Genomic DNA, 17,511 nt, shown 5'->3' on the forward strand with positions numbered 1-17,511 from the left:
AAAACTGTGCGTTTACAAAATGACATGTCACTTTTCATGAAACTTCGTAAACTGAAAAGCTGTAAAAATCGAAATACTACACAGGGCAAAAACGGTTGGACCGGTTACGGGACACATTACTCTAAGGAGCAATTGATGAAGTGCTCGCTACACAGACTTTCCTTGTAATCGATAAAAGCGAAATTGTGCTGACAAGCTGGTGCATGACTGCGAAGCAAAAACCCGAGACAGGGAGTACAGACAAATTCCCGTTACACAGTCAACAAGTTGAATGTACAGCAACCCCTGTATACTGATTCATTCTTTTGCCTCCCCTCCATAGGTTTTCGAGTATATAGGGGTTGTTGTCCATTGAACTTGTTGCTGTGTAACGAGAACTTGCTTTACTCCCGGTCTCGGGTCTCACTTCGCTTTCATTGTAATCACCATAAATGCTCCCACTCTATTTCCCATTATTAGCTGTCATGCTCTCAAGCTAAGATGGACACTGGTGCTCAAAATGCAGTTAACACAGGGTGGCCACCTTGCACCGTTCATCGTCCTTCACAGCTGGCCGGACTTTTTCTTTTTTTTTTCGGGAGGAGATCACCGTGCGAGATAAGGCCAAAGAGCAGTGGATCCACCGGGGTGCTCCAGAAAACACCAACACACACACAGAGAGTCCGAGGTGATTGATGACCTAGCGTGGCTCAAGCAAGGAGACTTCTCCACACATGGGCCACTTTCCTCCTCCCCTCACTTTCCACACTGTACCGTCGATGAAACGTTGCCAGGACATAGGAGGGAGTCTCAAGTGTGGAGGAGCTCCCGTCAGACGTGGGTTATAGAACGCTGCGTTCTTATGTATGCGTTAAGAGCAAAAAACTTTGGTTAACTTATTACCACCTCACAAATACAGGGGACCTAGCCCATTTACAGGTTTTTAAAAAAGGTGCAGTGAATGGCGCCTCGATAAGTTCTTCGTTTTTCCCTGCTGCATACTGCGCAACAGCACACACACGTACACACACACACACACATAAAGAGACGACGATGAGGCTGGGCACAGCCCCAGTGCCGTTTGTAGATAGTGAGAGATGGTGGAGGTGAGGATTCAGGTGATCAAAACAGGGTGGAGAGGGCCTGTTGATGACAGGAAATCCCAAAGGTGACGGAGACCTTGGTGCGTATGAACGCTACCGGACCATGGGCCCAGCACCTTGCCTATGGTAAAGGGGTGGTGGCAACATATAACATATGCTCTCGCGCAAAAATGATTATCCCCCCAGCTGACCTCTAACGTGTGCGCGGTCTTCCATGCATAAGCTCCCTGGAGACCCCTCAATTCCTCCAGACAGCCCGAGTGACGCTGACATCCCTCAGTGACGTGTGAAGTCGGCATCAAGTAGCGCCGCGTCGCGTCCACAGAAGACGAATTTTCAGTGAGAAATGAGACCTCAGGGCTGCTCTCCACGCTGATACTCTCAAGGACCATGGACGTGCTCACAGCGACTTAATTACTTTACGCCTGGAGGTCGAGGCGGACCTCCAAGGTAACGTCACGCTGCTCACGGTTGCTTTTCAGGGCGATTCTGTAAATTTAATTATGCAGTCACAAGGCACCGCACAGCGAAACTCCTTGCGTCTTCGTTGTGTCTTTCAACAGTGTATGTATGTCGAGAAACTCCTCGACACTTTTAAGGAATTATAAAAAAAGTGTGGAACACACCTTGTGGATGTACGGATGTCCACATTCTGCACACTTTCCTTCGGCCAGAAGGATTATTGTTACATTTCTGGAAAGCAATCAGGACGACCTCACGACTTATTCTGAAGCGGTAACAGTTCCTTAGCACGAGCTTCGTACTGTCTGGCAGTCTACAAAAGGAACAGTATAGTGAGGTTGTTATACCCCAATTATATCAAAAATCCCTTGCTCGGAGGCAACTTCTGCCGGAAACAGCGACTTCATTGGACTGGGTGTCCGCGAAGGTGTACAGCACATGAGGTATAGGAGTCTCTCCTGTGAAACAATCACACAGGCCTCTTTACATTTATCCACTCACTTTGTATCAGGCCGTTCCGCCATCGGAGTTAGCTTACATCTCACGGCTCAATACAGTAAGCATATATTTTACGCCGCCATGCGTTGATGGACATCAAGTACTGGAAAGTCAGCTACTTCGTTCTTGTGGCAAGACTTCCTTTGCGACGAACTTCCTCCCGCCGTAGTCAGCACTTTGGTGAAGTCTACGCTGTACGCGGTGACACGCAGGCAAGAATTGCTTGTGTTTTGCTCTGTGCGAATTCCATCGAGGCCACTTCTGGCACATGGTCAAGATGAGCCATGAGACCCTGGCGCCACACAAATAGGCGCTACGAATTTCTGTATATGAGCTGGAGACTAATATCGTCATGCATACCAGAGTTGCATACGAAAAAAAGACAAAAAAAAGATACAGGGTGTGTCGACGCTCGTGCAAAAATCAGCATTGCTTGCCTTCCGGTTTTCCTTGACTTCCAGAGTCAGTTGTATCGAAGAGTGCAGGGCTATTTTGAAATAAAAGCTAACATGATAGCTCTCAGGCGCCAGGAGCTCACTGCTCCAGGACTCAATGAGCACAGGCAGACAAGAAAACCAGAAAATATGAAACCTGCTGGAACCGTAACCCAACACATCACAGCACTTCCAGTATGTTGACGTCCATGAGGAAGCACACCAGAGCATGGATGGCTTGCACTTGATGCTGCATAGGTCTATGCAGGGGTGTACTGAGAGGCTTATTGTGCGCGACTGGAGATGCTGATGACCTGTCTCGTATTTTGGATATGTGAGCAGCAGACTATCCGTAATCTTGACAGAGCTCTCAAGGAGTTTGCCATTCAAGGGGAAGTATATGCGAATGCGGTGAACAAAAGAATGGACACGATGAATGATACTGAAAATTGGTCCAGTGTTAGATCGATTTGCCACAGAAGTAAGGAGACCGACTGCTACTTCGCCAGGTGTTCCTTGCCACCATGCTCTTGTTTTTGACAGTATGTGTCTTGTCGGTGGATCGCTTCGCATCAAACTTGCCACGTTACGCAGACTACTGGTGTGAACTCTTCTCGCGAGGCAAGACAACCTGCTTATTTCCTGGAACATGACAATGATCCAGGATCCATCAGAAACCAAGCTGCAGAAATGAAACTGCTGCCGCTGCGGCAACCTTCCCACAGTACAGAAACGAGTCCTTCATATCGTGTTTATCTCTGTCTTACGGACGTTTTCAGTTGCAACCATAAACAAACCGTTACGAGATGACCACGATCTTTTCAAGCTTGATACCGGATAAGTAATTTGTCCACCCCTCGAAGTCGCCAAGGCTCAAATAATGCAGACATTCCCCGGATTAGTGTTACACACGGTCACGGAAAGAATTTTAACATATTTTCCTCAGGGCGCACTTAACGAGACGGCTTTTTTGGTGCTGTTGCGCGCAGGAAAGGAATACCGCAGGCAGGTCCGCAGCTACCACCACTGGACCTTTTGTGGCCGACCTTTCGCTCTCCAAGGAGGGGATTTCGCTTCGTAAAACAGGATAAAGGCAAACCGATTACAATCTCCGGCAATAAACCGGTGTCTCTGATAGACGTTCCTTTTAGCAGACGTTCAGTTTAGTCTGAGTTGTTGTTGTTCGCTATTTATTTGTTCAAGTTAATCCATGTGTGGCGCGCAGAACGACCAAATACAGATGAGATCATATACGCGCGCGCAAGACATAAAAAGGAAACAAAAATGCGGACAACTGAAACGTAATGGCGCCGATGCAATCCTAAGAACAGTGTTGTGTAAAGGTAGCATCCTTGATCGGGATTCAGGAGGGTATAGGCCGGGGGGGGATCTATTTATTTGGCAGGAAAGAGGGCAGAGGGTCGAGTGTTGAATTACCTGAATTCCATCGTTGGTTGGGGGTTTAGAAGCTGCATGTGTTTGTGTTGACTGGAGATTGGGCTTGCCTCAGCTATGTGTCCTCCCTTGTTGTAGTTCAACAGTTCTTATACCCAACGCAACGGTGCATGCTTGTCGAGATTTATGCAAGCAACCCTCATTAACGGCGAGCTACGAATGTCTTTTGAAGCACTGTTCCCCGCATATATATACGTTGCAAGACAGAAGCTCACGTTAACACCCGGCCAATGCTTCACAAAACTATTTCACTCAAACACCTTCCTCAACTCACTCCAAAGACGATAACTCACAGCACGAAGTGAAACGCACGTAGAATAAATAACTTGAAATAGCTAATGAGCTAACGTTCACATAAAAACGGCTCTCTGTCGCGGTGAGGTGAAAACCGCAAACGAGCTGTCGCGAGTTTTAAAGTGTGCCTCCGAGACTCGCCAAGAATGCGAGCTCCTCTTCGCCGGTTCGCGCCACAAGAGAAAGAATAGCCCTCCACGCCTTAGGCCAACAACTCGAATTCTGAAACTGTTTCACGAGTCGAGAAAGTTGAATTATGCCCCGCAGGAATGAAGAGTGCCACATAGTTTAGAAGAGGAGGAGGTGAGAATCGCTGACGGAGAGGATTACGCGACGTGCGACGCGACTTCGTCACCTGTGGAACATTAAGCTGGTTGTGACTCTTTCAAGTGGCACTAAAGTGCAAAAATTTCTCCGCGCGAAATGAAAGATGCCGTTACCTTGACCGTGTGTTCACGCGGGCGACATCCTCACGGAATATTCTAGTGGAAGAAAAGTTCCAGGACGGTTACGACTCGTGTAACGCGAAGTTCAGCGTCAGCTGTGCGTGTGGCGAAATGAGACCGGATGAAAGTGTGTAGACAAATTTATTTAAGCGTGATGAGTATTGATTTGCGGTCGCTGAAATGATTGGCGAGGTGAGTGTGGTATCCCGAACGAGGGTGCGTGTTCTGGAACACCAAGTCTATGCGTGAGCCATGTCTAGTTGTGGGATGTCGGATTTCGGTGCACAGCGTAAGGTCCAGTTGTTCGGACGTATCACTTAGGAAAGTGGTGTTCTTGGCCAGTGAAACGTTCACGTTGAAGTCTCCGACGACGGAAAGTTGTGCGTGCGGTAAGGCGCGAGTATACATACACGATAAAGTCGCGGATTTCGTTCTGGCGCGGCGCAAGGCGAGAAGTAGCACACAGCCACCACGAGCCCTGGGGGAAGCTGCACGGCACAAATAACTCCGACGTCGTCTCCAGGAAGGGTGACTTCATGTGGTGTAGCCGGTACTCCGGCACGCAGGTAAATGGCAACTCCGGCCGCTCGGTTGCCCGCGCCACTGCGACGCGCAGCGCAGCAGCACTTGAAGCCGTCGAATTCTACCGGTCTCTCCGTTTTCATCCACGTATCGGAAAGACACAGAAGTGATGGCTTACGGAGCACATAGTCGAGTGCAACGTCTTCTCCGCGGAGCTGTACGGAGCGTACATTTAGAGCTGCGAGTGTGAACGAGCGGGGCTTGTCGAGTTGTTCCACGCACAGCGTAGTGATGGTGCGTATGCGGTGCTTTTGCAGTCGATGAAATTCATCCGCCAAAGTTCTGTCGATATTCGCCTTTCCGTGATAGAAGTTGAAGTCATTGCCAGCATTTGTCAGGTAGAGTTCATGGATATCGGTTGCACGGCTGAGCGTGGTTTTTATCTCACTTTCCATCGATAGCGGTTGTAAACTGGCGGGATTCTCCTCCTCATCTCAGCGCTGAGCGCACATGCGACGAACATGCGAATGCCGACGACGACGACGACGCGATCGGGAATTTTTTTTTAAATCCCGTGTTAGCGCCGCGAAGCAACTGTGGCTATGAGCGGCGTACAGACGTGGACAGATGGAGAGGACAGCAGCAAGGAGTGGGGGACAGGGGGTTAGTATGCGTACTGGGCCGACTTCAGGGGGAACTGTGCTGACATCCACCTCGGGAAAGTCTCCACTATACAGCTGACGCTGTAAAAGGGAAACCACTGCTCACGGAACCGAAGTTCCGTCCCGTGTTATGTTGTGCATTCACACTGTGCCGGAATATAGGGAATGGCGTACTGCGCACTTAGCAGACGACACTTAGTAGACGACACTGTCAGCGTCTTTCCCTGTCTTCTGCTACGGAATATATCTTGTGGCTGTGTCGCAGGATATTCCCCACGGTTAGCAGTGTACGTGAAGACACGACGTTGGGCGCTCGCGATCACGTGACAGCAGAAAGCTATGACGTATTTCGCACCTTTCGCTGTAGCATTGTGGGGAATGTTGCTCGCAAAGGCCTCGGATTGGTCTCTTCAGACGATTTCCCGCGATGATTGGACAAATCGTTTGAAGAGACCAATGAGAACCCGCTCCGCATTGTCGGCCTTCTTGGGAAGGAGAGGGAAAGCGGGAATTGTCATTTCTTTCGCTCACAAATCACGAATGACGCAAAGGATGAATAACGTTCCTTTTGTGTCGGTGTCAAGGTAACAGCATCTTTCATGAATGAGGAGAAATTTTTGCACTTTGGTGCCCCTTTCACCCATGCTGTTTATTACATGTTGCACGCCAGAGTATACGGAGGGATAAAAATCATTTTTGTATACGTCCCGTACTTGGCGAACACACGTAAGCGTCAAGCTCAGACGTCAGTACAGCGAGAGCTACGGCCGTTCTCACTGGTTCTCGTGAGCACGTGATCTCTCGCGCTGCCTCATTGGGTGAGAGGCATAGTGATGTCACAGCCAGATGAATTTCAGTATCCGCGATGCCGATTTTCTACTCATCTATTCCCCCTCTTACCTGTAAAACTTGGATTGCGGGTTAACATCGATGCAATACATAGAATAAGTATTTTCGATTACATAAAATTCAATTCAATAACTCGGGAGAAGCTGTCGATGCCATTTTAAGCTTTAAACTTTGTGTCTGTGGGATTATTTGTGTTCGATGTATACAAGGTGCTGTTTGAGGAAATGCAAGGAGAGAGGGTATCTCTCGAATTAGTTTGCCACATGGGTTTAATTCTCTGCCGACGCATCCGTGCCCCTGCCACATCTGCAACTTTTCACACTTCACACGTCAGGGATAACTTGAAGAGGCGCTAAAGTGCAAAAATGTCTCTGAGAAATGTTTTGCACTTTAGAGAACCTTAAAGCTAACGCTAAGAAACGCTAAGTTCCTTTCGTTTTCATTATACGAATTGGGTGTGTAACTGAGCTCTTCGTTCATCCCCAGTATCGAAAAATGACCCGCACACCCTATACAGCAGCGCTGTTCCCTCACCTCGACAACTACCCGCTGTCCAAACTGAATACCTCTCTGGTACATCCGTGGTTCCGCAGTACAGTCCATTCCCTCACAATTTTTCCTCCTAGCACACGCATAACATGAACAGTCATCGTGCAATTAATAAACGAGAACCACGGATCGTAAATCAGCCACATAGGTAACAGAGGCATCACCTTTCATCACCAACAACAGGGCGAGTATGGAATCACTTCCCGTAACTCTCGGCGAACACAAATAACACATCCCGTTTCAGCACTCGGACAGCTTCCCTGAAGCATACAGAGCGAGCGCCTAGCAAGTAATGAGCTTGGCACAAAACCCGTTCCCTCAGAGGACGCGGCAATTCCTTTTCGCTTCCCTCAGTCTCTTGCAGACACAAAGGTGTTCCTTTGATCCAGGAGTTCCGCTCTCTTCCGTGGCTCAAACACTCCGCTAATGACTGTAGCAGCACCGACTTGCGCTGTCGGCCAACAGCATTTCTTCTCTTCGTAGCGATCTTCTTTATGGCTTTGTCCCAATCTGAACCGAAAGAAGAAGCTACGGGACAGCATGTGCAACAAGCTGCGAAGTCGTCCTTTTCTTGTTCTGTGCTTGATGACTGCGCAATAAAGAAGTTGCTTTGTGTCGCATGCGTGGCCCACACGTGAGAGTTTGTGCGTCGTTGGACGGGCGGATTTCGAGGAGTTCCAAAGGTCGGGATTTTTGGGTCCAGCAGGATGTGCGCTGCAGCAGCGGGCGTGCGGTACGAGAGACCAACCAGCACAGGAAATGAAGTGGGCATAACAGAAGATGCTTAAGCGAGACTCTTCAAACTGTAGTGAGCGTGGCGTTGTAGAGGACGTGGGACACATCCTTCTCAGGTGTCGGAAATACGTTGATGCTCGAAGGGTATTAGAGACGAGCCACTCTCGTGTGGAATCACGAGCCTTCGACATCGCGAAACTGTTAGGTCCTCCGTCGTCCGACAAGGCGCAGATGGCACTTGAAGATTTTCTACATACAACCGGGCTGGTGGACATTCTATGACTCGCTAAATGTGTGCTGTGTGCGCCCCCAGCGATTCCGACATTTTACACTCACTTGGTCGAAACTTTTGAACTACATGTTGAACTACATCTTCATCTCTGTTCTTCTCTGGTCATTATCTCTTTGTTTTCTCATCATCTCATCATCTGTTTGTACTTTCTGTGTGTAAGCGTACTGGGTTATAGTCAGTTCCACTTCGTCGAAACTCGCATCCCCTTTTTTTTTTCTTTATCACATCACCATCATGTTTAAATCACCATATGTAACGCCCTCACAAAAGGACCTTGCGGTTCAAAAGAATGAAGTGAATGAAATGACGTCAGCAATGCGTTAGACTGAGTACTCAATACAGGCGTCCCGGTACGCGAGGACGAGAAGTTTTCAATGCCTTGGTGGCGGTGGTGGTTGTGGAGCTGGTGGTGTCGCAGTTTGCCATTGTTGGCCTCACAACTTTACCGAAATTCGCAGGATTTCATAGCAGAACACGCTCTTCGCAAACCATTGTGCATCATGATACAGTTACCGCAAGCCTTTTTAACGCACTGGGCGTTTTCTTTCTTTTTTTATATCCTTTGCGGTATTTTTACTAAAAAGCTATGAGAGCAGCATCGATGTCATGTTGTCGTTATACACGGTTGACCCTGCGCTCCGATTCAAAGTGCCTCCATCCCTCCCTCGCCCTGCTGTGTCCCTTGTGCATAGGCTTCGACTGAACGTCCCGTATAGCGCTCGCTTGCTGCACAAACTGGGCAAGTGTGCTTCCCCCAACTGCGGCTAATGTGGGGTCATAGAAGACTATAGGAGCACATCCCCCTCGATTGTTCGAAATACGCCGACAGTCGCTGGACCCTTGAAGTAAGCTAGGCTCGCCCTTTCGACGCTGCGAAACGTTTAGGTTCTTGGCCAGCACATCACCAAGCGGTCGCGTTGCAGGCTCTGCTGCGGTTTCTTGAGACAACCAAGTTGATCAGTGCTTTGTAACTTGTGACTCTCATACGTTAGGACTACGAGACTATTGCGTCTTTACGTTGTGCCTTGAGATTGCGACCGACAACTGTTACACTATGTTGTGACTCTCAGCCCTGACTGTGGCCCTTCGTCGTCTTTCACCGACGAAACTCTTCCTCTTACCACCGTTCCTCTTTTTCCTGCGTAGGTGTACTGGGGCAGCCAGTCCGACTTAGACACGACTCACCTGCACCTCCCCATTTTCTTTCTACTGTCCATCATCATCATCATCATCATCATCGTTTTTGCAGTTGAGTTATACGGCCAGGCAGACATCCTCTGGAAGAGACTATGTAACTACAAGATGACTAATTACCTAATTAATTAACTCTTTAAATACAAAATCTTGTGCAAAAGCGAGATAGCACAATGGAAGACAATCCTCGTTGAAAGTCATTCTATCTTTTGAAACGAGCGCGCGCCGTGAAATATGCATCGCTGAATTCCGCTATGCAAATGAGCCGAAACCAAAACCGCGCTCCCCAGGAGCGCATCACCGTCGCCGACGGAGGCTTATCTGGGCCGGAAAGCGGTTGATCTGTCCAGCAGATCGGCACCTACTCCAATCATCTCCATCGCTCCAAAGCACGTGGCCCTCTGACGTGAAATGAGCGCTGTACCAACACCACCTAGACAGAGAAAGAATGCGCGTTGCCTCCTCTCCCTCTTTCAATTAAGAGTCAGAATTCGTCTGCTTACTGCGATTCACCGTCCTGCGAATTCAAGAACCCGTAAATGATTGCAGCTCGTCTGGAACCTGTAGACCTAAATATTTAGACAAAAAGTGCAACAGGTTTTCCAGAAAATCAGTTTTGAGAAAGATTGTGACCGTTTTGCGCTTTATTTCCAAGTTTTCCCATTTGGTACGTCGTGGCGTTCAATCATAACTCGCAGACGACGGTGGTTCTTCTCCATGGCCACGACCGCTGAAAGCACGCTCGTGACTGGCTACGGTCGTTGAAAACACGATCCTGATTGGCTGGCGATCTTAATTGTTACGTCACGTCGACGAGCGCGCAGGCTTTTTGTATCCAGGTGGTGTTGGCTGCACTTCCTGCGTTCCTGGTCGCCGCGGTTTCGGCTCCTTCGCGTATCAAAATTCGGGGATGGATATTTTAACGCACGTGCGTGTTTCGGGATTTTTTAAACGTGGAATGGCTTTCAACTAGGATAGTCTCTCATTCTGCTATCTCGTTTCTGGTCGAAATCCCCTAATTGGAGAGTTAATTATAGGTAATTAGTCATCTTGTAGTTGCATACCCTCTTCGAGAGGATGTCAGCGTGGCTGTAGAACTCAACGGCAAAAACGAAATTTACGTTGCTCTAATAGCCGTTTTATAAAAAATATCTACTGGTCAAAAAAAATAAAAAGAAAACACCCACATAGCGGCTGGTTCTGAGCGTATTATCAGGTGCACTTCTGTTTTTGGAGCGTTTTCCTACGGCGGCAACTTACGCTTAGAACGTCGGACGAAACGGCGTCATTTTCGCTTCACACTGGCAAGTGCGCATATTTCGAAACAGAGCAAGGCAGAAACATACGGGCAGTACTTTTCAGCGCGTTTTCTCAAACGCTTGAAGTGACGACTTTCACAGCACATGGCCGACATTGCGTGCGGCGTTGTTCCAACCACTCAGCGGAGCCAGTTTCCACTGAGTCCGCGGACCAATCAATCAAGTGCCAAGACAGTGGTGCCAAAAGGGAAGAACTCCCGAAGCTAGGTACCTCTTTCTCTCGCGTTTTAGAAATAAAAGCCGCGAAACGACGAAGGCGCGTAAGACGTCGGGCCTCCAAAATTCCGGGCACCCCTTGGGAAGGAGCTCGAAATTCCAGTTTCAGTATACATAACCGTTTGAAAAGCGCGTCGGCGAAACAGTATGTGCGAGACGCCTCCGAATTCCGCGCGTGCGTCACAAGCCTTCTGTCAACGCTCGCGTGCCGAGGGAAAGAAGGCGTGAAAAAAGAAAACGGGAAGGGTGGCTTCCAAGGAACCTCATGGCAGTGAGACGTCGGAATTCTTCCTCGGAGGAGCGCAGAAAATCTCAATTTTGGAAGCACTTGACGCCTTTTACATTCATCCAAAAGAGAGAGAGACCATAAAATGAAGGGAACTACGTGAGTATTTAAAATCGGAGAGTTGCGAAGGTTACTCCACAAATGGAACTCGTTTCAAGTAATAGCACCTTGTCAAAATGCTGCAACTAAATAAGTTCCAACTTGAGATATGGAATTACAAGCGGTCTCGTCGGAGAGAGTTACCTTCGGATTACGTTTAATTTATTTCATTTGCTAACGTAAGCGCCACCTGCGTTATTCGCCCTGCAGCCTTGGAACGTACTTCGCCACATAACACGCCGATAGACAACCATTGCACAGAATGAAACCGTTATCAGTGTGGAAAGCACAGGACGTACGCCTTTTTGTGACAATTACCAGCTTCATTCCCTCACCCCCTTGTCATCGTCATCATCATCTTGAGCAACAGTCGCGACGATACCCACAGCTGTGAGGCCAACAACGGCAAGCTGTTACCACAACCTTGTGGCAATTGCCATAACTGCATAAGTGCCACTAAAAGGCGTAAGCCTCCCGTTTTCAAATAAAAGGGAGAGGGAACGATGTTATTCAGGATTATGGTTACATAGGAGCGTGCTATGCGGTGAAGTTCCGTTTTAACAGAGTAGCCGACCGTCCTTCCGAATGATACCGCCGTTCTCTCTTCCGATTCATTCAGTATGGTAGGTGACCGTCTTTCTGTGATGTTTCGCGTTTATGGTTACAAGGGGGCGTACGCCCCCGGCTCTTTTCTCAAATCGGAAGTGATAACGATATCATTGTGTGCAACGCTTGTCCTTGAACGTGCTATGTTGTGAAGTGACAAGGAAAGTTAACTCTTGATTTGCGGAAAGTGCCGGGCGTACGCCCTTTTGCGATAATTATCATCCATGTATGGATGTCCTAAAAAGGCGTACGCTTCCCATTTTTAACGGATCGTGAGAGACAACACTACGATCCGGAATGATGGTGGCTAGGAGCGTGTACATGGTGAAGTTTACCCTACTCCTTCGGCTCTATTCCTTTGCACCGCCCTTGCAGTAGTCCCGCCATCCGCCCCCAACGCCGACAGGATTTGCAGACTCCGCCCAGCGTTCGACACCGTTGGTCCAAGATCATATCAAACTATGGCAGCCACACCGAATCAGTCACAGCTTGGCTCCCATCCAGGCCGCACGAAATCTGCCACCTCAAAGGGGGGGATGCAAAGCAACGGCGTATCGCACCCTGTAATAGCCTTCCCTGTGAAACGACGCTCGTTCCTATAAATAAATACTCACAAGGGGGCGCTGCGGGAGATAAAGGCGAAACTCACCAATCCCGGCAACAGGAGCCTCCTAATGACGGCGAGTTATGCCGGGACCACACGACAATATTTCGGGCAACATCTGGTAGGATGATCCAACAAGGCCCATTGTTGTCTTGGAGCATCCCCCGATGTGGATCCCCTTATCTGTATCTCCTATCGGACCTCATTGCCTTCCTGAGAACTATGTGCGCTTCTGGGCTCGGCATTCGAAATATTTGCAGGAGCTGGAGGACAGATAGCAAAAATGCTATTCGAAGTATAGGTTATCTTGATTGAAGGTGCATGTCACGCGCATGCTCATAGAAACGCGATCGCCGAGAAAAAAAAAAGAAGAAAAAAGCAAAGAAGAGAACAACGGAGGTGAAGAAGATAGACGCATAGTAGTGCAAAAATACGGTCGGGAATATTTGCTCGCAATTTTACCCAATGTTTTATAACGAACATTTTGTTTCTGTGGCAGCGAATACGAACGGACGACATATAACACATGTTGTATGGGGGGTAGTGAAACAAAGGAAGTGTGGGTAATAAAGCGATACGAGCATGATAGTCATGACGTCAGAAAAAGGGCAAGGGTCCACTACACATGGCAGTAAAATCTTCTTTTTAGTCATTACCAAGAGAGAGATACATGATGACGATGATATCTCTCACACATATTCAGCGATTGTGTTAGAATATGGTGATCGTGTGAAGTCAGCTCGCCGTTGTTTGTACGTCATCTTACGAAATAATTGTACGGAGCGCGACACTACCCATTAATACCTTAACGTCGGACCATAACGCGATAGCGAGAAGCCAGCCCAACGTTGGCACTAACGTCTCCACGTAGATCATTTTCACTCTGTAATCAAATCTTGCACCTGCGCCGCCGACGAGAGCTCGGGGCACAAAATGTTTTTTTCGAGGCTTCTATACTGCGACGTTAACGCGTTTTCTAACGTCAGCCTATTACGTTTTTGTCACCGTTGTCAAAGGCCCGCGGCGTATACACACACGTAGAGAAATTGAAACGCGCACATATTATGGTGCTGCTCAAACTCATCTCATTCCAGCCGATGGCATTATATAAATTCATATCTACATGTACCAGTCATTTTCACGGCGTTCATACGGGCCCGCTGTTCTTCTTTTCCCGCCTCCCCGTGATATATGACGGGGACACATATTGAAATCCAGCGCGGGCCCCTCCATGCACGACTCTAGGTATATATACCCGAAGCGGGGCATATAATACAAGCACGTACAAAAAAGATGGAAGAGGCGACAACGACATTTATATCCCTGCGCGCCATTAAATATCACACCTCGGAAATTTCGCATCGCGGTAAAGTGCCCTTCGGTGTGGAGACATATTCTGTGCAGCAAAAACGCAGATTTCACTTCGACGTGCATGTACATAGAGTGTATGACGACTTTAATTGAAGTGTGCTTAGGCCAAAATGTTCAGAATCTTCATGTAATTTCAATCTACATGTCTCGCATTGTATTGTCCCAAAATATTGCTTGCTGCGATCAAAATATTCAGAATCTTCGTGTCATTGCATTCTACATGTCTCACATTGTATTGTCCCAAAATATTGCTTGCTACGGTCAAAATCCTCAGAATCTTCGTGTCATTGCATTCTACATGCCTCACATTGTATTGTCCCAAAATATTGCTTGCTACGGTCAAAATATTGAGAATCTTCATGTCATTGCATTCTACATGTTTCACATTGCATTGTCCCCAAATATTGCTTGCTACGGTCAAAATCCTCAGAATCTTCATGTCATTGCATTCCACATGTTTCACATTGCATTGTCCCAAAATATTGCTTGCTACGGTCAAAATCCTCAGAATCTTCGTGTCATTGCATTCTACATGTTTCACATTGCATTGTCCCAAACTATTGCTTGCTACGGTCAAAATCTTCAGAATCTTCATGTCATTGCATTATACATGTCCCACATTGTATTGGCGCTGCCGCAGCGCCAATTGTAGAAAATGAAGGATGATGATGGAGATGGCAGTTCGGGTGATCAAAGCACGGCGAAGAGGCCCGTCGATGTCAGAAACTCAAAAAAGTGACGGAGGCCTTCATGCATATGAGCGGGACTGGACCAGGGGCCCATTACCTTACCGATGGTAAAAGGGCGGCGGTCAACTGCATGCATGCTGCGCTGCAAGATATGCGCGTTGCCGCTGGTAGACGAGGCAGTCCATAAGGAGGTGGTGTAGGTCAGCGCGCACATTGCATGTTGCACACAGGTCCGACAGCATCCAGACAGCACAACCGGCGCACGGATTCGAATCCGGCTCACCTCCCAGCATATCGGCAAAGCCCGATGTGGTGGCGGTAGTGACAAAGCCTGATGTAACACAGCCCTGGGCTCCAAAGGGAGCCAATCAACAGCCATGACAATGCGTGAGGTAAACCACGCAGTGCACTTCTACAACATACATAAGGTGAGGATCTATGCTGGCACTCGCGAATCTGCTTTGCAAGCGGCAACCTCAAGATACGTGCATTCCGTGCTCCAAATACTGTAAAACACTTCAGTTTCGCGGCCACAATTTTTCGCGTATGATGAACGGGGCACATGTTCGCGAATTTGGCGAATTTGCCGCCATCGCATCGGCATCGCGAATTTGCCGTCAACGGATTTGCCGCTGTCGCTTACTGTCCTCACTCCCACCCTAACCGAATTCACCGTTAGTTCGCTCTTTCTGAGTCCTGGTACTATGTGTATAATACTTCGTGTAATTTTCGTGGTTTCCTCATTAATAGTCATCTAAATACCATATCGCGGAGAATGAGAACAGAAACCAAATTTCGCTGTACCTGCTTTATGGCGGCGGTCTCGTCTTTTCGACGGTAGTGCCCTCTACATAGGTGGCGGCACACGTCAGCGGCTTTGTCAATAATAATAATGGTACCGTGATGTTACACGGAAGGTTTGCCTGCGCAGTGTGGATAATTTATTAGAAGACACGGCTCTCACAGAGAAGGCACTGGTCGCGAAAACGTCCCAGTGTTACGGTATAGGGAGTTTTCACCTACGTCACATTGTGACGTGGCAGTGACGTGGCATGGTCGTAAGCTCCTCCCACTGATGGTCACTTTTCGTGCTAGCGGCATTGAAAGATGACAAACAGTCTTATTTTTCAATGCAACAACTATAGATTTCATAAAAGAAAATGTGAGAACGACAGCCCGGCGTATCGCCGATTCGCGAAGCGATGGCAAATCCGCGGGCACAAATTTGGCGAATTCCGAATACTACATTCCACGGCTGGATTTACTCATTCCGTGATAATCGCAAGATTGCATGTACCACACTTGACAAAAGCAGCACTGCACATGTTTGCGCTGTAGACTACTTGTAGTTTATACGCTTCCTAGAAAGCTGTTCAACCAAGCTTAGATATAAAGTTTGCGATTGCAGCACAGTTTTCGAAGTGTCGACCCCTGCCCGAAATGTTCGCGTGCCCTTAAAATTCGCGAACAATTCTCGGGCTCGTATAGTCAAACCCATTGCGTACGACCGCGCGTCGTCGTCCACGAATAACGTCAAAGTCGCTCGCGTGGCAACGCGAAACTACCGGGTGCCACCGGTTCGATGCTCAATACCGATTAATTTCCCACCGATTCACCCGCGCGGCCTCCACTTGCGTAATCTGTTTGCAAGCACCGCACGAACCGTTCGCAGCGGTAGTCCTTTCAGAAATCACTTTGATCGGAACAAATAAACGCGGCAAGGCAGTTCCCACATCCGCGGCCGCGTGCCGTTGTCATCGATGTCGGATTAAAGCGCCCTCGCGCGCGCGACACGGTCACCATATCGTGGGAAAATAGTCGCATCCCGCGTGCAGTGCAGGGAAGCCGAAAATGACTCCATCCGAACTCCGCGCGATCATTATGACCTTATACATCGCGTTCAAGCACGGGCTAATACGAGAGATTAATGGATTAGTTATTGGTAAGGTGGCCTCGTGCTGGGTATTTATTGGTGGATTAGACGGGACTTTTCGAAGGCTCCGATGTTTGTGGTTCGAGGGGAAGTGTGAGGGTCACAATCGGATTGGCGGTGGTAGAGAACGTCGTCGAACTATTATGCGGATATGACGGGACGAAACTTGATAGCTTCATACACACCCTGGTCCCTGGTATTCTTGCGAGGGAGCCGTGCATGCCAAGCTCAGCATTTTTGCCACGTTCTTTTTTTTTTTTTTAACATCACGTACTGGGTCACCTGCTACACGTCCCATGCGCGCTAAAAATTTGTATATAGATATATCGCACACGCACAAAAAAAGGAACACGAATAACAGAAGAGAAAGAAAGAAGAAAAAACGCTGGGTGAAGGCAGCTTTTTGAAGACAACAAAGTGAACGAACGCGGAATGTTGTCGATTATAAGAACGATGGTCATGTGGTAAGAACATGGACGACAGTAACGACGAGGCTTGTCGTAATTCGAGATTTTGCGTTGCAAGACAATTACGATCAAAAGCAAGCTCCTGTACTCACCGCCACAAGGTCCACAATATTTTACGCCGTCCACAAAGATTCGCCTCTGTTAGTCGCTTCGATGTATCGTCTCACAATGTGTATCATCTCGGCCTGTGTTCCAAAATAGGGCACAACGACAGCTCTTTGCTTCGTCAGAACTGAACTGAACCCAAGTCAAGCGCGCATTCCCTTGCACATTCTATCACACAGCACGTCATGATATCCGAACCACTACACCTCACGACGAGGACGGTAGACTTCCCTCTAAACTGTCGTTTGCTTCACCACCACGACATCCGCACCGCACCATGTGAAACAGCGTAAAGAAGGCGACTGCGGGGGAAGAAGATATCAACGGTGTCTTTCAATGACA

The 17,511-nt window shown here is 48.3% G+C and overlaps 1 protein-coding gene across 6 annotated transcripts in view; it reads right to left on the reverse strand.

The window, feature by feature from the left end:
• Positions 1-17,511, reverse strand: part of LOC135401169 (S1 RNA-binding domain-containing protein 1-like) — a 209,641-nt gene extending 192,130 nt beyond the window's left edge. For all 6 annotated transcript variants that reach the window (XR_010424737.1, XR_010424741.1, XR_010424739.1 and 3 more), the window contains exon 1: positions 17,157-17,511. The gene's annotated coding sequence lies outside the window, so the exon portion shown is untranslated. The remainder of the gene's footprint in view (positions 1-17,156) is intronic.

The sequence above is a fragment of the Ornithodoros turicata genome, chromosome 7, assembly GCF_037126465.1.
Source record: "Ornithodoros turicata isolate Travis chromosome 7, ASM3712646v1, whole genome shotgun sequence".
Lineage (NCBI taxonomy): Eukaryota > Metazoa > Arthropoda > Arachnida > Ixodida > Argasidae > Ornithodoros > Ornithodoros turicata.